The 22,291-nt window shown below is 34.3% G+C and overlaps 1 long non-coding RNA gene across 1 annotated transcript in view; it reads left to right on the top strand.

Annotated features, from left to right (window-relative positions):
• Nucleotides 1-2,711: 2,711 nt before the first annotated feature.
• The window catches only part of LOC141421346 (uncharacterized), a 101,487-nt gene continuing 81,907 nt past the window's right edge, over nt 2,712-22,291 (top strand). Inside the window, exon 1 of the long non-coding RNA XR_012445942.1 lies at nt 2,712-2,956. This is a non-coding gene — a long non-coding RNA (uncharacterized lncRNA). The remainder of the gene's footprint in view (nt 2,957-22,291) is intronic.

The following is a 22,291-nucleotide window of genomic DNA, read 5'->3' on the forward strand; positions in this document are numbered from 1 at the left end:
TATTTTAAAAACCTAAAAGAGCAGTTCACTGGTTTTGGAAAGTGAATTTACAGGGATCAGGTGTAGGTTGGAGTATGGTCAGGGGAGAATGAGGTAGAGGAGTCAGAGACAATGAATGTAGCCAATTGTTAGTTTTGTTCTCGAGGAGACCAAAATGGGGCTGTAATTAGATTAAGATGTAGAGTCAAGAAAGGTATTTGTTTTCATGTGTTTTCTCAGACAAAGGAACTTTATGTTTAAGTCAGTGGTTGAGGCTGACCTCAGGTGGTGCCTCAGTTCTTTCAATGTATCAAGAGAAAAATGATATTGAAGGCAGTTCACTCATTTCCTTCTGCTCCTCCCACCATTACTCATTTTTCATTGTAAGTATTTTCTTTAATTTGATTGCCTCTTTTACTCAAAATAATGTCTTTTACTCAACTTAATGTTGAGAATTTTGATATTTTGTCCTGGAGCTATTAAGTCTTTTCTGCATTGGACTTAGATCAAAGTTAAAAGTTCAAAACACTACACATAATATACATTTTTACAGCTAATATTGTTTCCTTGCTCCAGTTTGAATAAACAGTTTCAGAAAAAAATAGTCGAGTGTTTTCCTGTATTAATCTTGAGATTTCCTTCGCTGACTGGATCTATAGTCACATTTCTGTCCTTACTTTGTTGCAGTACATCCTTACAAACTTTTACAGGTGTATTCTATCTACATGTGTGAAAATCTTAGTTTTATATCTGGCTGATAGTTTTATGGCATTTAAAATTCTAATTTTGAAACATTTTTCCAATGAGAACCTTAAATTCATTAGTTACATTTGAGCATCTATTATTGGTGACAAAATATCTGAAATTAATAGCTAAAGAATTTTAAGTGCCTAATTTGTGTCACAAACCAGCATATTAGCTATATCAATGTTTATATCTATATTTATGTTTGTATCATATCTATATGCATATACCCAATTGAATTCATACAACATGTTTCCTTGTGGCTGTCATCCAGGGGACAGTTCTAAGCTTCTAGTAGCTGTGAATGTTCCTTTGCACATGACTCCACTCATGTTAAGAGGCAGTGATTACATGTAAAACCCCCTTCATGGTTTCAAAGCTCTCATTTCCTCTCCAACTATCACACAGAGAAAATTCTGTGCTTTTAAAAAGGCTTATATCATTAGACTGAGCCCATGTAGGTAATATGCTTTTTGATTAATCTGAGGTCAACTGAATAGCAATGTTAATTATATCTGCAAAATCTCCTTTGTCCAAATGATAATATGATGATATGATATCTCATCATAGTCATCAGTTTTGATTCTCTTAGAATGGTCCAACATTTTGTTTATTCTTTCATATTTCTTATCTTTCTGCCTTTTTCCTCTATATTTTAGAAGAGTTCTTCTACTCTATTTTCTCATCTATTTTTTCCTCTTTGTTAAAAAAGTATTTATTTTAAAGAAATGATCTTTAGCTATTATTTTATTATTTTTTGATATAATATATTTTGAAAATCAGAGTTTTGAAGGTTGTTTTCTGTCCTGTGAACTATCTGTGTTTTCTCAGTGATCATTTTTACTAGGTTTCTTTAAAATTCTAACTTTTATACTTCTGGTATTATATATAGTTACATAGAGTTATCTGTTCATATTTAAGATGGTCTTACTAACAAGGTGCGACAAGTTTCCCTCCATTCCTTTTTAGCAGTTCTGTCTTCTAGGGCAACTGAGGGCTGTAACATAGAATGAAGTATGGGCTTTGATGGGCCATGTTTTTTGACACATCTTGAGGAGAGTAGACAGAGAGCTGTCTGGTAAATTGTGGGCCACAGAAATAAAAAAATGCGAATTTTTGGAGGGTGCTTAGTTTTGAGTGAAGCTTTTTACTTTTTAGAGCATGCTATCAAGCAGCAGGCTTGGAGAAAGTTTGTCTGAGCAGTAGTTTTGGAAGAGAATTTAGGTTTCTAGATAGATTTTTTTATCTAAATATTTTCAGTAAATACTCCTTTTCAGTCTTATCTCTCATTGGCTCTTTTCAGGTTCTGCCAGGGCACATTGAACTCAAGTCCCCCTCTGCTGATTTTCCAGTGAGTAAGTTCACATTTTCTCAGAGTACTTGTATGACTTTTTCTGGTCTTTAGTCTGACATTTTTCCCTCCTCTGTTTCATCTGCCAATCTGCTCACATATACTTCCATCTCTGAAAATGTACTGAAATCTTTTTCATTCCCTTATATACCTCTCATTCTCTTCCCCGGTATAAAATTGGTTATGTTGTACTTCAAAATTACTCAGAAGTAGTTGGTGGTGTGCAAGTAATAAAGAGCAAACAGATGTCTTCCACTTGCCATAAACAATTGGAGTGAGAGTGACTGTTTTATACATATAGATTGGTGAAGTATGTGATGTAGAGTTTGCTGCTCCCAGAAAAGAAATGAAAAATTTGACCTCTAAAACCCTCAGTTTAAAATAAGCTTTATAGTAAACTACATTCCCTTTAACTGAATTCTTAACCACAGTTTCCTTGAGAGTACCACTGTTGAAACCACTAATCAGAATAATGTAGGACTGATGTTTAACAGAGAGTATATCCCATGTTAAGTTAATGAACAGTAATAATTTTTCTTAGGTAACAGAAAAACACTGGCAGAGAAATAACTACATGACAAATATAGGTTATTTGTTTTGTATTTGTTGATATGAACATTATCATTTTCAGAGTTGATTGAAGTCTGCTATATCATCGGCAATGAAAAGCAAAGCTATAATGAGAAATTTTTTTCTGTAAATATAATTAGAAATAGTTGTTGCATGTAATATTGATGTGCTATTTTTATTTTATTGGGGAAAATATTCTCCTTTGAGGAAACATTTTCAATTTTCATGATGTCTATGTATAGTAAAATATTTTGCTAACAGAAATTATTATTTCAGGCAGATATTCTATGGTCTAATGTTCCTTTTCTATGGGTAAGTGAATATATTTGTTATATAATTTTAATAGGAAATATTACTGAATATATCTGAAATACAATGCAACTTTAAACTTATATAATTAACTCTTATCACATATGTAATTTATAATGGATTGTAATATATAACATAATTTTATATATTCGTTTACACACACATACATATATATATGTATATATATATATATAAAAGGTAAAGGATCCCATAATTCCCTGTATACTTACATAACTGCACACCTGATTACCTATGCTTACTTATTAAGACAATTTTAATTCTAGTTAATGGGGTGCTTGATGCTTTGAAAAAAGGAGAACCTTGCCACTTTGAAGTCTTAAGTCATTTATTACTGTGTACTTTTAGATAACTCTGGTACTCCATATATTAAATAAAAAAGACTAGAAATACAAACTTACTTTTTTTCTTTTTAGGCAATGAAGAACTTGTAAGTCTATGAACCAATTTATCCTTTGAATTTTATCTTCTGTATTCAAAATACACTAGGTCATGATCTCAACTTGTGGGGTTTCTGATTTTATCACGACAATTGGTAGTCCTGAGAGTGCTTTGTGTAAATGTGATTGACATTCAGAATTTTCAGTTCTCACCTTGGAAGAATGCTTCTACATAATTATCAATCGCCACAATACATTAACTTATGAATTATGAGCCTTGCATTTTTCTTTTCTTACTTGACCTAGAAGATATTTGTCACATTTGACAATTTCTTTAGAAACCACTTTTGTAATCAATTTGGATTCTTAATTTAAAAGCTTGTATTGGTATCTCTTATGGTCCCAATTGTAAAATCATTTTTTATTAATTCATCATATTTTTGAAAATTTTTGTTAAATTTGATGACATTTCTGGAGGGTAGTAAATTAAATTGTAAATTAATTATATAAAAATACACATATACATATACATATATACATATTATACTGAGGGTCAAATCCAGAGCTTTGTAATTAATAAACAATTGTACCACTGAGTTATACCCCAGCATTTAAAAGTACTTTAATACATATTATATTGTACATTTTCCTTTAAATGTAGAAAACATATACATTTCTTAGTTCATACAGATGGATTCATATGTTTCACTTTTTTATTACAAATTGTTCATTAGGATATATTTATTATGGGGGGATTTACAGTGACAATTCTGATCAGTCTTATATTGTACATTATTCCTATTTCCCCCATCATCTTTCCCCCTCAATCCCCTCCCCATCCCACTTAAAACAATTGCAAGAGGCTTTTTAGTTTTGCTTCGTATAGGTGTGTGAAGTCCATCAACCATATACCATCACCTTAATCTCCTCCTTCACCTTCCTCCCTCCCATTAGTACCACCCCACAAGATCTTTTTATGTTCTTTGATTGTCTTTTTTACTGAGATCCTTACTATATATGCATATATAAAATATTTTACTATATCAACCATCTATTTCATAAGAGTTTGTGTGTTTGAGTCCTCAACACAATTACTCTGACATGAGCCTAAAGAAAGCCCACAAGTGAGACATGGGAATTCATTTTTCCTGGAGACAAGCATGCAAGGACTCCTGTATTCCAGGCTCCAACATGAGTCACAGACTGGACGTCTACTTTAAGAGTCTCTCTTATATGGAAGAAATACACACACACACATACACCCATACTCTCAGCTGTTTTGTTGGGCATCTTTTCCTCAATATCCTAGGGCTGTCTAAAACTTAGTATGTCACAAAATAAGCATTTGTAACTTTTTTTTAGTGGTGCTGGAATTCGAACTCAGGTCTTGGGCTTGTTAGTACTCTATGACTTGAGACCACTCCCAGCCCTTTCTGGTGCTTTTCATTTCAAAATCACTCCACATTTACCCTCTCCAACACACACACCTATCTCAACAACAGTCCTAAATCTATTTCTTTTGTCAGCCAGTTAGTAGAAATAACAGTCAATTCCCCAACTAGAAATTTCAGTGTTTTCTTTATTTCCAACTCCTTTTTATTTTAATGTTAACTTTTAAAAAAATTTCAAAACTATGATAATTTTACTTCTTTTTTCAATACACAAATATATTTTATATTCATTAGTAATACATTTCATTGATTAATGTATTCTCAGTCTAATTGGTTTTATAATCAAGGTAGACTAAATTTGCATGAAGAAATGTATTCATATGTTTTTAAATGTATTTTTGCAATTTTCTCTAAATTTATCACTGAATCACATTGATTTTATGTTGAAAATATTTCTTCAATGTCCCTTTACTCCATTCCATTCTGTCATCTTCTTTTCAAATATTTTTTACTGCCACTTTTTATCCTCTTTCTATTCTTTCTGAGAAATCATTACAGAGAGCCAGTGATGAGCCAGTGACTGTACCAACAACCTACTTTAGACAGTAGTCTGCTTCTCAGAGGGTGACATGTAAGCTGGTGATGACTGGAAGATGAGCAGGAGGCTCTGCCCTTCAATGACAACTCATCCATTCTCCCAGTGTCTTCAGGTTATCCTTTTCTAACATAAGGTCTTAAAACACAAGCATTGTTAAGGTGCTAAAACTTGTTGTAAGACTCCAATTACTATGATGCCAAATCCAAATTCCTTCAAGACAAGCATGGATTCTTTTAACACTTTTGTGTATTGCACAAGGTCTGCACAGTTATATTCTTCAGAAAAACAGCAAAACAAGGACAAAAATGCATGTAGTTTATTATTGCCATTTCATGTGCATGAAATACCTATCTTTGCTTCTTGTCTAGCTTATCCTTTAAGGTCCATCTCAAGAACTACCTCCTGTACGAAATTTTCCTGAGAGAATTATGTTCTTCCTTATGTTCCTACATTTCCTTAACCTCTAGATTAAAACATCTGCCACATTAAAATTCAGCCATTATTTTCTACATGTTTGCTTTTCCAGCTATATTGACATTATCGAAGATGGGTTGAGCTACTCATTCTGCCACTGCTGGCATTAGCTCAGTGCCTGGATATTAGACACTTACTACAAGTTTGACAGATGAGTGGATGGAGAGACAAGTTTCATAAATTTGCCTCTTTAAAAAACTAATTGCTTTGAATATACTATTAGTCTTGCTTTCATCCCAATGCCAAGAGAGCTCAATAACATGACTTCTCTGACCCCGGGAATAAATTTCTGTATCTTACAATTTTGTCACAAAGACCAAGAAAAAATTGCCTTAAGCTGTGCCTTCTATTCTTTTCTGTTCTTAAGATTTGAGGAGTACACTGAGAGCATCATGGAAATTCAATGTGGATTTGAAGGACATCTCAGTTGTTACTTGTAAATGAGAGCATTCTGTTTATCTTCTTTCGGTTCACTAAGAAAGAGAAAAACACAACAACGCTCGGGAAAAATAGATCCTGCATTTTAAGTCATAACAAACAAAACTAATAAACAGCAAACCACAGAGACCTGTCAGCTGAGAGGAAAACACAGCATTCATTTTATAGACAATTCACTAGTGTGTCAACAGCCAGTCTGCCAGAAAAAGAGAGCGAATAATATTTTTGAAGAAATATCTGTTTTGTTGAATAAATTTTCAGCAAAATATCATGTGAGCTTTATCAATTGGGAATAAGATTCAAGGAAATATGAGGAAGGCCATGTTTCCAGCAATCAATAAATACCTTTAGTATTGAATACATTATTGAGATACATTTCTTTTGAAATTATAAAATTAAATTGGCATCATTAATATTAAACACCTCTACAATTAGGACATTTGAATAGCTATATAAAATATTCTTCCAAAAAAGAGTTAGGCTTATTGACATACAAAAGTTCAACTGATATGATCACCAACTCTGTTTATTAAAAAACTTAAATTTATTAGAAATATGATCAAAGTAAAACTTTCATGCAATAAGATTCTTTATATGTTTGAGTTTAATCAAAAGCACATCCTTAAATTTTGATTTAGAAATAGGTAGTTCATTTGGGAGGCGATACCAGAATACTGGACAGAAGGAGTAAGAAGAATGAAGCAGGGGTGAATGAGAGGTTATTGAACTGTGTTGCTGTATGCATCTGGTCTGTGTCCTGCTGGGGACTCCCTGGAAACCATGTAGAAGGAATCCCAGCGTTTATTCACTGGAGAACTTGAATCTGGGACTTCTATAACATTCAAACTTTAACTTATAATAGTTGTAATTTTCCCAATAAATATTAATTTTGCTGCCAAAAAAATTTTAGTAAAATATGTATGAGCAGAAGGTACTTGGCAGGCACTGTCCTAGAGAAACTGACCATTAACATATTTAACTTTAATTGAAATTGTGCGAACGGAAGAGCATTGTTTTCTTACTAAACAGGTAAGGACACTGCAGCACAGTGAGATTAAGGAGCTTTTAGTTATTATAGAGGAAATATCTGAGTGAGGCTTTAAGCCCAGGTAGTTGGACTCTGGAGTCTTTCTCTGTAACAGAGCTCGTAAGTGGGAAGGATTTAAATCAGTGTATGACTTAAATCTGTATTCATCTGACTCTAAAACCTGTGCTTTAACAGTTATTTTGTATAATGTTGCATCAAAATTACCACTTCAATCCTTCTCCATTTGTTCAACGTCTGATATTTCAAAGTGTAAATAGGGTCACATTTTAATTCACCACTCATCTCCTTGAAACTTTTCAATGAGACCCTATTATTTAAAGGATCAAGCCTGAGCTCCATTTTATGTAAAGGTAGGAGGAATAGTTTAGGCTAAAAAGTTACAAGAAACTATACGAAAATTTAAATAAAAAACCTTTGGATAAAGAATTTTAGGTTATAGTCTTGAAATTGTCAATGATTCATTATCTCATGTACCCAGTTTTTATAAAAAAATATGAAGAAGCTGAAGAAATACATGAGCTTTAAAACAAAGTGATTCTAAATAATTTTTACTTAAACCACTCTATTTAATGATGGTCAAAATATAATGAGTAGTGTCTATTATTTCTTATGGGCTTGGCAATGTATATATGTACTATCTCAGATGCTCCTTTCATAACTGAAGATGAATTTTGACTATATTTATTCTAGAGAAAAGGAAGAATTTTAGGGAGCCAAAGTGATGGATCACTAGCATACACACGTGTGTGTGTTCATATGCAATGGTCACATTTATTGATATTTGTATACATGACAATGATTAAATTGTCTAGTATATAGATGCTTAAATAATATTATTTTAATTGAGTTAAATCATCGGATTATTTTTTAGGTATTGTTCTTTGATTTTTTTTTCTTTTATCATTTTTACATTTGCTTACAAATATATACATTGTTTGGGAAACCTCTCACCTCCCCCCCTCCATGCAGAACCTGTTCTGCCCTATTTTTCTCCAATTTTATTGAAGAGAAACAAAGGAGACAATGAGAGAAACATAGAGGTTTTGATAGTTTGAGATAAAGATAGCTATACAGAGAGATTCCTAGCATTGCTTCTATTCGCATATGTATTGCAACCCACATTGATTCATCTCTGCCAGACCTCTTCAGTATTTCCTGGTCTACTTCCTATAGTGGCTTTTGCCAGTTTAAGATTACTTTATTTGAGCCTTTACAGTGAGCACATCAACCACATTCAAGTTTTAGGTTTCCCTCCCTTTCTCTGTTCCTCCTGCACACATTCTTCCCTTAATGTGTGACCCATGTCCAATAATATTACTGCATTTGTTTTGGATCTATAATCCACATATGAAGGAGAACATGCGATTTTTGGCCTTCTGAGCCTGACTAACTTCGCTTAAGATGATGTTCTCCAGTTCTATCCATTTGCTTCTAAATGACAAAATTTCATTTTTCTTTGTGGCTGAGTAAAATTCCATTGTGTATAAGTACTTCATTTTCTTAATCCATTCATCGATAGGGGAGCATCTTGGATGTTTCCATAGCTAGGCTATTGTGAATAGTGCTGCAATAAACGTGTGTGCAGGTGCATTTGTAATAAACTGAGTTGCATTCCTTCGGGTATATCCCTAGGAATGGTATTGCTGGATCATATGGCAGATCTATGTTTAGATTTTTAAGAAGCCTCCATATCGTTTTCCAAAGTGGTTGTACTAGCTTACATCCCCACCAGCAGTGTATGAGGGTTCCTTTTTCCCCATATCCTCGCCAACATTTGTTGTTGGTGGTGTTCTTGATGTTAGCTGTTCTAACTGGAGTGAGATATAATCTTAGTGGTTTTGATTTGCATTTCCTTTATGACCAGGAAGAGTGAGCACTTTTTTCATGTGTTTTTTTGCTATTTGGACTTCTTCCTTTGAAAAAGTTCTGTATAGTACAGTTGTCCACTTTTTTATTTGTTAATTAATTTTTAGGGAGTTTAGTTTTTTGGGCTCCCTGTATATTCTGGCTATCAGTCCTTTGTCTTATGTATAGCTAGAAAATATTTTCCCCCACTTTCTGGGTGGTCTTTTCAATTTAGAGACCATTTCTTTTGTTGTTCAGAAGTTTTTTAATTTCATGTAGTCCCATTTGTCGATCCTTTCTCTTACTTGCTGGGCTGCTGGTGTTCTACTGAGGAAGTCCTTTCCTATACCTATTGCTTCCAGGGTATTCCCTGCTCTTTTGTGTACTAACTGCAAGTTATCAGGTCTGATATTAAGGTCCTTAATTCATTTTGAGTTAATTCTAGCTCAGGGTGACAGGCATGGATCTAGTTTCAGTTTTCTGCAGTCAGATAACCACTTTTCCCAGCAACATTTGTTGAGAAGGCTGTCTCTATCATATGTATTTGGTGCCTTTGTTAAAAATAAGGTGGGAATAGCTGTGTAGATTCATATCTGGGTCCTCTGTTCTGTTCCACTGGTCTTCATATCTATTTTTTTGCCAGTACCATGCTGTTTTTATTGCAACGGCTCTGTAGTATAGTTTGAAGTTGGGTATTGTGATACCTCCAGCATTGCTCTTTTAGCTCAGTATTGCCTTGGCTATTCATGATCATTTGTGTTTCCAAATGAACTTTAGGGTTAATTTTTCAATCTCTTCGGTGAATGTCTTTGAGATTATTATGGGAATTGTGTTGAATTGCTTTTGGTATTATAGCCATTTTTACTACATTGATTCTGCCAATCCATGAGCATGGGAGATCCTTCAACCTTCTGTAGTCTTCTTTGATCTCTTTCTTCAAGGTTTTGTAGTTCTCCTTGTAGAGGTCATGCACATCTTTTGTTAAGTTTATTCCTAGGTATTTGATTTTTTTGAGGCTATTGTAAATGGAATTGTTTTCATATATTCTTTCTTAATTTGTTAATTGTTGGTGTATAGAAAGGCTACTGATAGCTGTAAGTTGATTTTGTATCCTGTTACATGGCTCAAGAAGTTTATGTTGTCTAGGAGTTTTGGGTGGACTTTTTTGGGTCTTTGAGGTGTAAGATCATGTCGTTTGCAAATAGAGATACTATTTCTATACCTATTTGTATTACTTTTATTTCTTCTTCTTGCCTTATTGTTCTGGCTAAAAATTCCAGGACTATATTGAATAGGATTAGGGAGAGTAGGTATCCTTGGCTCATTCCTGACTTCAGGGGAAATAGTTTCAGTTTTTTCTCATCAAGCATGATTTTGGCTATAGGTTTGCCGTATATCCCTTTGTAATGTTGAGATACATTCCTTCTCTTCCTAGTTTTCTTAGAGATTTTATCATGAAGTGGTGTTGAATCTTCTCAAAGATTTTTTTCTGCATCTATTGAGATGATGAATTGGTTTTTGTCTTTGCTTCTATTAATGTGCTGTATTACATTTATAGATTTGTATATGTTGAACCACTCCTGCATCCCTGGGATGAAGCCTACTTGGTCATTGTGAATGATCTTTCTGATATGTTGTTGGATTCAGTTTACCTATGTTTTATTGATGATTTTTGCATTGATATATATTAAGTAGATTTGCTTGTAGTTCTCCTTCTTGGATGTGTCCTTGTCTGGTTTTGGGATGAGTGTAAGGCTGGTTTCATAAAATGAATTAGACAGTGTTCTTTCCCTTTCTGTTTTGTGGAAAAGTTTAAGGAGTGTTGGTGTTTGTTCTTCTTTGAAGGTCTGGTAGAATTCAGCTGAGAATCTGTCAGGTCCTGGACTTTTCTTTTTTTGGGAGACTATTGGTGCTTCAGTTTCATTATGTGTTATAGATCTGTTCAAGTGGTTAATATCCTCTTAGTTCAATTTTGATGGTCTAGAAATTTGTTCATTTCTTCAAGATTTTCCAATTAATGGGAACATAGGTTCTCAAAGTTGTCTCTGATGATTCCCTGGACATCCTTGGTTTTTGTTGTTATCTCCCCTTTTCCATTTCTCATTTTACTAATTTGGGTCTTTTCCCTGTTCATTTTAGTCAGATTTGCCAGAGGCTTGTTAATTCTGTTTATTTTTTCAAAGAACCAGCTTTTTATTTAATTGATTCTTTGTATATGTTTTTTTGCCTCTCATTAATTTTTATTTTTTCTCTCCTTCTTGTTTTGGATTTTCCTGTTATTCTTTCTCTAGGAGTTTGAGATGTAGCATTAGGTCATTTATTTGAGATCTTTCTGTTTTTTTAATGTAGGCACTGATGGTTATAAACTTTCCTCTTAAGATTGCCTGTGCTGTGTCCCATAGATTCTGGTACATGGTATTTTCATTTTTAGTAGCTTCCAGGAAACTTTTGATTTACTCTCTTATTTCTTCTATGACCCACTGATCATTGAGCAATGTATTAATCAGACTCTAGTTATTTGCATATTTTCTGCTGTTGTTTTTGTTGATGAGTTCTAGTTTTAATGCAATGTGATCAGATGGAATGAAGGGGATATTTCTATTTTCTTATATTTGTTGAGGCTTGCTTTTTGTCCTAAGATATGATCTTTTTTTGGAGAAAGTTCCATGGGCTGATGTGAAGAATGTATATTGTGCTGTTGTTGGATAAAATATTCTGTGGACATCAGCTAGGTCCATTTGATCTATGGTGTCATTTATTTCTAGGATTTCTTTGTTGATTTTTTGTTTGGATGACCTATCTATTGGTGATAGAGGGGTATCACAGTCTCTCACTACCACTGTGTTGTTGTGTATATGTGTTTTTTTAGGCCTTTAATGTATGTTTGATGAAAGTGGTTGCACTGACATTGGGTGTACATAGGTTGATAATTGTTATTTTATTTTGATATATTTCACCTTTTATTAGTATAAAGTGTCCTTCTTTATCTTGCTTGAACAATGTTGGCTTGAATTCTACTTTTTCTGATATAAGTATTGCTACTTCTACCTGTTTTCGGGGGCCATTGACTTGGTAAATTTTATTTCAGCCTTTTACCCTAAGCCAGTCTTTATTTCTATCAATAAGATGGGTCTCCTGTAAACAACAGAGTGTTGGATCTTCTTTTTTAATCCAGTTTGCCAAACAGTGTCTTCTGATGGGGGAGTTGAGTCCATTGATATTCAGTGTTAATATTGGTAGGTATGTGATGATTCTTGCCATTTGATTGTTTTTGTTGTTTAAGGATTTGATTGTATGCAGTTGAATCAATGCTACTCTCTAATTAGTTGTCTTTTCTTCTCCTGTGGCTTGATACTTCCTGTTCTTTCATGGTTTTGTTTGCTTTCATCTTCTGTGTGCAGAATTCCTTGTAGAATCTTCTGTAGTGGTGGATTGGTGGTCATATATTGTTTCAGTATCTGTTTATCATGGATGATTTTTATTGCCCCATCAATTTTGGATAGTTTTGCTGGATAGAGTATCCTAGGGCTAAAGTTAGTTTCATTCAGTGCCCCAAATACCTCACTCCATGCCCTTCTTGCTTTTAAGGTTTCTTTTGAGACATCTGCTGTTATTTTGATGGGTTTACCTTTATACATTATTTTTTTCTCTCTTACAGCCTTCAATATTCTTTCTCTGCTCTCTGTGCTTATTGTTTAACTGATATTGTGCCATGTGGAGGTTCTGTTTTGGTCAAGTCTTTTTGGTGTCCTGAAGGCTTCCTGTACCTGAATGGGCAAAACTTTCTTGAGATTTGGTTAATTTTCTGTTATTATTTTATTGAGTATATTACATATCCCTTTTGCTTAGACCTCTTCTCCTTCTTAAATGCTCATGATGCTCAATTTTGGTCTTTTGATGGATTGCTGAGTTCTTGCATATTCCTTTCACAGCTCTTGAGTTGTTTGACTAAGAGTTCTTTTGTTTTTTTCTTTAATTTCTATTTTCTCTTTGAGTTCTGAGATTCTGTCTTCCACTTGTTCTAGTCTGCAGTAGTAGACTTACACTGTGTTTTTTGTTTGAATAAAGGGACTTTTTACTTCCAGGATTTCTGCTCAATTATTTTTTTCTGAGGTTTTCCATATTTTTTTTTCAACTCCTCTTTTATGTTTTGTGTCGCCATCTTTAATTCATGTATCTCTCTTTTTATAGTGTCTTTTGTTTCACTTTGCTGTTTGTTGAAGTCCTCTCTGAGTTCATTTATTTGTTTCTGTGTCTTCTCATGCTCTTTATTTTTGATATCATGAAATTTCTTGAGTATGTCTTGTACATTCTGGTTAATCATATCTAGCATTTTCTCCATGAATTTCTCAGTGATATATTCCAAGATTTCTTCTTTGAGGGATTTTATGTGGGTGTCACTGGGCTCATTAGTGACATTTATCATTGTTTTGTTGAGTCAGGAACTAGGTATCCATTTTCTTCATTTTCCACTGGATTGTCTACTGAATTATTTTTTGAGGATTATGGTTTCCATCCCTTCTTCTTTTTCCCATCTCTCCACTTGGTGCTGTACAACTATGTCCTTAATATGCTAGTTGGTGGTTTTTTTTCTGTCTTGTATGTTTAATAATCATAATTACACATTTCAGTAACTTACAGATCCATGGGAACTTGCATACTATGGGAATAAAGAAAGAATAAGAAACACACAAAAAAACACCAGGTTCAGGAACCACAAAAAGTTCAGTCTTTTGGTAAAAGTTCTGGAGTTATTCCTTAGGTGTCTAATCCTGATATTGGCATACAAGCAGAAACTCTGATGTGGTCTCACCAGGTGACTGGGTTGTGAGTAGTATTTGGTTCCTTCTGTCCACAAGATTAGTTAGAATTGTAAGGTGAGGTAAGACTGCCAGCTTGTGCAGGGTGGTCAGAAATGTTGTTCTCACCAGGCAGCAAATGAGTTGTCCTTCAGCTGCAGCTCTGTTTGGTCAGCTCCTCCCCCAGCAAGATGGGGCAATTCAGGTTTGAATGTTGCCCTGTGTCCCAGTGATCAGCTCCAGGATCCACCACATGCCTTGCTTTGGGAGGTAGGCTTGTTGCCCCACCCGCACTTTCACCCTTTGTGCTTTTCCCAACCTATGCTTGTTGCTAGTGGCTCTGCTGGGAGGTTGGCTTGTCACTCCACTCCCACTGTCAGCTTTTATGCCTCTTCAGATCTCTGTTGAGTGCTGGTGGCAACTCATTGAAGTTGGCTTGTTGCCCAATCCTGCACTCAGCCTTTGCTGCTTTTCATGCATTAGTTTACTGAGAGTTCAGTTATTTGTCTCACCCCATTCTCCAGGGCAAGTACAGAGTTCTACTCCCACCTTCACTGTTGGTGTTAGGTTAGTTTGCTGTTTATACTTTTCAGTTTTGCTGGTGGGCGGGGGTTCAGTCTGCCAGGGGCTGTGCTGGATTATTATCCTGAGGAGAGTGTAGGGGAGTCACGCATAGTGCATGATGCTCACCTGTTCATTCTGTAGTTTCCATTCTAAAGCAAGCAGCTTTCGAGCTGACTGGTTGGGAGAAATGACCCTACTTTTATTCAGTGCAGTGCAGTGTAGGGAGGCTAGGGGTCCAGGATGTCACAGAGTTTGATTCTGATTGATGCTCTGTCTTCTGTTTGTTGGGAGAAAAAAAGAAAAAATGTGTGTCCCAGGGTTGGACACACATTGTACTGTGCAGGTTTTCCCAGCTGTTACATGCAACTAAAGGCTGATTTAAGGGTCATCCTTTGAATTTTCTTTGCACCTAATGTGATGGCAGTTATTATTTTGGCTAGGAGCAATCAGAATTACTGAAATGTAGCACTGACATTTCAAGGACATTTCTGGTGTCACAGAGTTTGGGATTTCTGATTCCCTGCCTTAGCCACCATTTTGAATCCCTTCCTGTTTGATTTTTGTTGGGTGTATTTCTAGGCTTCTTGGTAGATAGCTTACATTTAGGTTACAGTATATGACAAAATTTCCTCTTAAGGATGATAATCTAGGGAATAATTTTGAGCTAAAGAAAAAACAAAACAAAGCAATTTTAAAACTTCATCAAGCACTGAGATAGTAGAAGAATATTTATATAATATTATGTATTTTCTTTTGTTAAATATGTTTTGCTAGATTTGTTGCCCTTAATGCAGAGAAACTAAAGCAGATACCTTAAAAGCAACAGAGGCCAATAGGAAAAGGGGACCAGGAACTAGAGAAAAGGTTAGATAAAAAAGAATTAACCTAGAAGATAACACACACACACAGGAAATTAATGTGAGTCAACTCCCTGTTTGGCTATCCTTATCTCAACCAGCAAAAACACTTGTTCCTTCCTATTATTGCTTATACTCTCTCTTCAACAAAATTAGAGATAAGGACAAAATAGTTTCTGCAGGGTATTGAGGGGGGGGAAGAGAGGGAGTGGAGTGGGTGGTAAGGGAGGGGGTGGGGGCAGGGGGGAGAAATGACCCAAGCCTTGTATGCACATATGAATAATAAAACAATAAAAAATATGTTTTGCTAGATCACACATATTTTCATTTGTTGCTTCCAATTTTTTTTAAACCACCAAGGTCATTTTTTTTTCACTTTTTAAAATAAACTTATACTCAAAGTTAAGAGCATACTTAAATTTGTATGAATGATCAACTTATAGTGGAAAAATAAACCTCTCCTGTGGGAAAGTCACAGACTCTTAGTTACAATTTCCTTTTCTGTATGTTGTTGCTAACCATTGATTCAATGTCCATCTTCCAATTGTTATACCTAACACCCCTCCCCCAGGCTTTTGAATGTCCCTAAGCCATGTTTCACTGGGTAGTATGAAGAAACATGACAGTCTCCTTCTTGCTACTCACACTCAGTAAAAGAATAATTTTGGAATTTATTTTGTAGTAGTATTAGTTGCAGCATCCAACTCAGTTATTTCTTGGAATTCTTGTTAACAAGGACTCAAGTAAGTTTTAAATGCTTTTTTGGAGCAAAATTGAAAAATCACACCTTTCTTTATGTTACTTCCTACCATTAATGTTTTTATTATCAAGTTTTCCTTCTTTTTAAGAATTTGTCAAACATTTCTCATAAAGTGTAGAGGATGTTTATTCTACTGTTTCAACAGCTTCTTGCTATCTGCTTTTGATACTAGAAATAATTCTATTGGTACTATCATATGTTTTTCACAAACTTGTTCTTATACTGTTCTTATATTGGTCAGATTGCTATAAAGAATGGCTTAATAGGTAGTTAGTTTTTGTTAGAATACTTTATGTTTAAATATTTTCTTAGTTTGACAAAAATTTACATAACAAAGTTGCCACCAAAACCCTTTTGTTGTTAATAGTATGTTGTATTAAATGTGATGTGTGTGGCTCTGGAATAGAAAGCTAGAACCAATGAGTTCATGCCACACTTAGAAGTAGAGTTTATTATGGACCTTAATATAATTACAGCTGACAGAATTTTAAATAATAACCAATTTTATATATGTCGGGATCTTTAAGAAGAGATTTAATGATTTCTTGCCTGGGATATGATAGACGAGTTTATAAATATATAATATAAGCAGGGTTGAATTAAATAATTTGAATGCTTTTCAGATTTCACGTATGTAAGTGCAATTATTGTTACATTCTTCTATGTGTGTATACATATTGCTCTAATTTTTATGTATACATATACTTATTTTATATACATGCAAAATTATAAACATAAATCCACATATAGAATAGAAAATATAAGTTATAAAATGCTGAGTGTAGAGAGAAGCTATGGCATTGTTATTAAAAAGGAAAGCCAGCTGTTTGAGAGATACTTCTGTATTCCATACTGGGAAGTAATTCAGAAGTTCACAGGGGAAAAACACCACGCCATCATTGGCATTGATACCAAGGCTGAGACTGAATTGGTAACTCACATGTGCTGAGGAGTAAGCAGACGGGCAGCAGACTCACTGTGATTTGTGGATTCCTGGAATGTAAGAAGTAATAATATGACAACTCAAACACCAATAGAGCCAGGAATAAAAATATAGTTGGTTAACTACATCAGATTGAAAGCAATTTTTCCTCTTATTTTCTTCCATGTGAGCTTCCAGATATGAGGTGACATTTCTTGACATTTCTTGTTTACTCCTTGTTTTAATAGTTTTTTTTCATGTGGAATTTTCCTACTGGTGCTTCTTATATATCACTTTACTTTTCCCTATGTGCCTATTTTCCAGAAATGTCAAGGGAGTAATATCTAGGGAGAAGGAAAAATTTCTAGTCAGGTCCTGGTTTGTATCCATCCTGACAAGTTTGAGAGGTAAAGAAAACCGATATTCATAGAGGAAAAAAAAAACCACCCTAAGAAAAACCAAATTATACACAGAAAAATGGACAGACTACCAAAACATGTAATTAACAGAAAAAAAGCTTTGACAATGGAAGAAAATGTGCTCAGCCACACTGCCAGTCAGGGAACACCAAAGTGAGCCATAATGAGGCATTACTACTCACTATTAAGTTGGCAACACAGAAAAATATGAGGCAGGGCTGCCGGAGCAGCTCAAGTAGTAGAACACCTGCCAAATAAACATGAGGCCCTGAGTTCAAACCCCAGTCACCCCCCCAAAAAATGTGGCAAAATGTGGTTAAATTATAGAGCAATAGAAGCTTCTTACACTGCTAGTGCGTGTGTGTGAGTAGTTTGCTGACATAGGAGCTCTATACACATACCCTAAAGTTAGCAATTCAATTCTTTCAAATATACTCTGAAGAAATTTGTATATATATATATATATGTATATATATATACACATACATGTACATTTATACATATGCATATGTATGTATACATATATATACATATGTTAGATATACATACAAGTATATATGTAAATATATATATATACATATATATTGGATAGTGAAGCATGGACATAATTTTTCATGGTAAATCATTTTTGAAATAACCTATGACTCACCGCATCCAACATGCATGTAAGAACAATGTCACAAGTGGACATACAGCAATGAAAATTGATGAACTCTACCTTTACACAGCCACAGAATTCCCACTACCACACTCTTGAGCAAAGAGTGCTTCTGAGAAAAGTTCATATTGACTCATTCCATTTATGCAAAGTTCAAGAAATGTGAAAATGTTTATATTGCTTAGGGAATAAATACATAGTGGTCAAGAACAAGTGTTGGATAAATATGAAAAGCAGTTAGTATAAGCATATTAGAGAAGGCAAGAAAGTGTGAAAAATGCTGTAAGACCCAAATGAGAACACAACAGATCTCAACAAGTAAGTGAGCACAGAAATCCCTTGGCTTGGAGTTTTATTTCATGAGTGTGTTTGTTTTGTTTTTGTTTTTGTTTTATTTTTGGCAACACTGAGCTTTGAACTCAGGGTCTCATGCTTGCTGTGCAAACGCACTACCACCTGAGTCACTCTGCCAGAACTGGAGTTATATTTCAAATGAGTTTCTATAAGGACCAAGAGACAAAACCTAAGACTCAAACACAGTAAACCTTTAGACTGGAGACCTCTACAGAAAGTCAACTTAGAGAAATGGCATAAAAAACCAGACATATATAAATAAATAACAGCAACAACACAAGAATTCCACTCTGCCAACAAAACACATTGTCCCTGAACTTTGTTTATAGGTGGAGAAGAACATGTTTTACTCTAAAGCAGATTTATATGTAAACTTTCCACAATGTAGTAATTGAATTGGATTTCACAAACATGTGTGGCTAAAACCCCAATATGAGAATTTATTCTAAAGCAGTCTGACCTTTTATTTTTTTCAATCTCTTGGCACAGGCAAGTGAAGATTGTTTCTGGAATACTGCCCTTTATACGGGACCCAAAAAATTACCCTGAATATCTTTCAGAGAAAATAAAGTAACAAGAAGGACAGTAGGAAACTTTATAATGAGGACGAGTAAATAAGAATAATAAAGAACACATCAGACTCAGCTTGAAAAGGATATGGCTATACTAACTTAAAGGAATAAGGGAGAAAACCACATGTAAACTCTTTTTGTTAAACACAAAACAAAACAAAACAACTTAGCAACCATTAATGCTCAAGCTACTAGCAAGCTAGAAATAGAACAGAAAATTTTTAGTGTAATAAGATGCATATTTACCTAGCTCACTACTATGACAGAGAACTCAAGGTAACACTGCTCTAAACAAGATAATGAGTGAAGTGGATAAATAAGTAGCTCAGGGTTGTTCTAGATGTTCAGTGCTCATCAGACGCCTTATGTCTGTGCATTCCACACAGCAGGAAGAGAGCTTGAGTATTTCCATCCCCTTATAAGAGCACAGAGCCCATTATGCCAGGCAAGTGGTCTACCATTGAGCAACACCCCAGGCATTACTAATTCCAACATGGAGGCTCCACAGACATGACCTCTTTCAAACTTACTCATCTCCCAAAGCCCCACCTCCAATGTCATCACATGGAAGATGAAGACCTCAGCATATTAATTTTGGGGATGATTTAAAAAGTAATAGGCATGATTTATATTATTATTGAATGATTCACAAATTTTTATTTTTATTTATTTATTTTTTTGTGAAAAAGTTCAGTTTTATTATTCATATGTGCATACAAGGCTTGAGTCATTTCTCCCCCCTGCCCCCACCCACTCCCTTACCACCCACTCCGCCCCCTCCCTCTCCCCTCCCTTCAATACCCAGCAGAAACTATTTTGCCCTTATTTCTAATTTTGTTGTAGAGAGAGTATAAGCAATAATAGGAAGGAACAAGGGTTTTTGCTGGTTGAGATAAGGATAGCTATACAGGGCATTGACTCACATTGATTTCCTGTGCGTGGGTGTTACCTTCTAGGTTAATTCTTTTTGATCTAACCTTTTCTCTAGTTCCTGGTCCCCTTTTCCTATTGGCCTCAGTTGCTTTAAGGTATCTGCTTTAGTTTCTCTGCGTTGAGGGCAACAAATGCTAGCTAGTTTTTTAGGTGTCTTACCTATCCTCACCCCTCCCTTGTGTGCTCTCGCTTTTATCATGTGCTCAAAGTCCAATACCCTTGCACAAATTTTTAAAAACCAACATTTTAGAAGACATCATGGAAAACAATGAATTATTAAAGCATACACTTTATATAAAAACAGTAAGGAAGGTAACTGTGAGTAAGCCTAGGAAGCACTGTAATAGAAATCTGAGATGTATAATTAGGTATGCAAAAGAGATACAAATTATAAAAACATGGAAGGAGGTAGTAACACTATCATATTCATTAATGATATGATTACATACACAGAGAACTCAGCATGTCACTGAGATAATTAGTTAAGCAAAGTTGCCAAACATAAGAATATTCAAAATAAAATTTATTTCTATATACCAGAAAATAACAATTAGTGATGTAATTTAAAGCTGACACTAAAAATTGGTGTTAAGAAAAATCTAACAAAGGATATACAAGAACTTTATGGGAAATATTATAAAAGATAAAAATATAACAAGAGCTAAACAAATAAAAATGAAGCCACTTCATGCCATTTCTTGAAGCAATTTAAACAAAAATTTTAATAATAAACTTAAAAGCAGACTATCAAATTAAGATTATTTTCACAATTTCAAAATTCATTTTAAGCTGTATTAAAAATTAAATGTGAAAAGTAAAACTTTCAATATTTTTGAAGTAAAAGTAGGTAAATCTTGGAATCGAAGCATATTTTAAAAAGTGAAGCAAAAGTACAAAAAAGGAGTGGAATACTTTAAAATTAAGTACATATCTTTACTATAATAAACTGTAGCAAACCGAAAATACAAAACTCAACCAGAAGAAATAAATAAGACATTCCTATTTTGTATGAAAAGAATTCTGTAAGCTGAGATTCTGCTGCATTAGTTTTTTTCAGTGATGTGACAAAACGCCTGACATAAGCATCTTATGGGGAGAAAGATTTATTTTAGCTTATGGTTTCAATCCATCATGGTAGGGAGGGTGTGGTGAATCAGAGATGTTTAACTCATGGCAGCCAAGAAGCAGAGATACAGAATCCAGCAAGAGGCCACTGCAAAATAGAGTCTCAGGGACACAGCCCCACTGACCTACTTCCTCCAAAAAGGACTACCTTCTTTTTTTCACCACCTCCAAATAATGCCTTCTTATTATGAATTTATCAAGGGAGACATTCATTGGTGATGTCAGAGTCCTAAGAATCCACTACTTCCCAAAAGCTCTGCAACTGGGAACCAAGTCCTTACCACATGAGCCTGTGGGTGATATCCGTGTTTAAACCATCACACTTCCCAAAAACTTGCTGAAAGCATAAACAGTATCTTGAAGAGATAAAAATGATTAATAAACATAAGAAAAGGTGTTCAACCTAATTTATAAGTGGAAAGATAACCAAAATCAATGAGAATTATCATAAACTCATCAGCAAAATCTTGAAGTCTTAATTCCAAATACTGGTCAGGGTATTGCTAATAGGAACTCCTGTATTTGCCATGGCATGACCTTGTTTTGTTAAACAGTAACCTCTGAAATAGCACTCACATTCCTTTGATATATTCAGGGAAACTCATAACACGTGCATAAAGACATATATTCAGAAATATTCATAGTGGCATTTTCCTATTAGCAGAAAAATAGACAGAAGCAAAATGTCCAAAGTAAATTGAATAAATTGTGTATGTTATGTTCATTAGACAGAACACTATAAAGTAGTAAGAATGAATAAGCTAGTTTTCATACAATCAGAAAAATGAGTTTCACAAACACAATGAAAATAGTTTAAGTTGCAAAAGCAAATATGTAATATTATTAAATTTCAATAAAATTTTCTATCTGTTAAACATCTTAAATAAAAAAGACACTAGAGTGTTACACTTTATTAAGTTTCCTGGAAACTTGATTGGCACTTTGACAACCAATTAAGTTTGCCTCTGTATTACATATCTAATATATATTTCGTGATAACCTAAATCAGCAACTGAGCAACCCCTCCTTCAAGAAGCCTATTAAAATGTTAGTTTAATAAGTAAATTATATACATCAAAAAGAGCAATGCTAATTAGAAAATATTATGTAGTAAAACATAATTATATAAAAAGAATGAGAAAATTACAAAATTCAAGATAGTATTTACTTCTGAAGTGAATGG

Source organism: Castor canadensis, chromosome 3, assembly GCF_047511655.1.
Source record: "Castor canadensis chromosome 3, mCasCan1.hap1v2, whole genome shotgun sequence".
NCBI lineage: Eukaryota > Metazoa > Chordata > Mammalia > Rodentia > Castoridae > Castor > Castor canadensis.